Here is a 294-nt window from a genome sequence, read left to right as displayed (position 1 = left end):
GCAGTGCTGACGCAGAGAGCCGCTCGGAGGGTTCCCCCTGGGTACTGCCTGGGGAGGTTGGGGGCCCCCCTGGACACCTGTACCCCCAGGTCTAGTACCCCTGGCTGGCGCGAGCTGCTGGGGGCCCTCAAGACCCACCCCTGGGTTGCAAAGGGTTCAGCACCCTACGTACCCTCAACGGGGGTGTGGGACTATGACCCCGATCTGCTGCTGGGGGCCCCCCAGGAGGGGCCCCAGGGGGGCCCCCCAGGGTCCCAGGGGCCCCCAGGGTCCCAGGTGGCCCCAGGAGCTCAG

The sequence above is a fragment of the Eimeria mitis genome, genomic scaffold, assembly GCF_000499745.2.
Source record: "Eimeria mitis Houghton genomic scaffold, Emh_scaff984, whole genome shotgun sequence".
NCBI classification, from domain to species: domain Eukaryota; phylum Apicomplexa; class Conoidasida; order Eucoccidiorida; family Eimeriidae; genus Eimeria; species Eimeria mitis.
Note: the sequence above shows the minus strand (reverse complement) of the source record.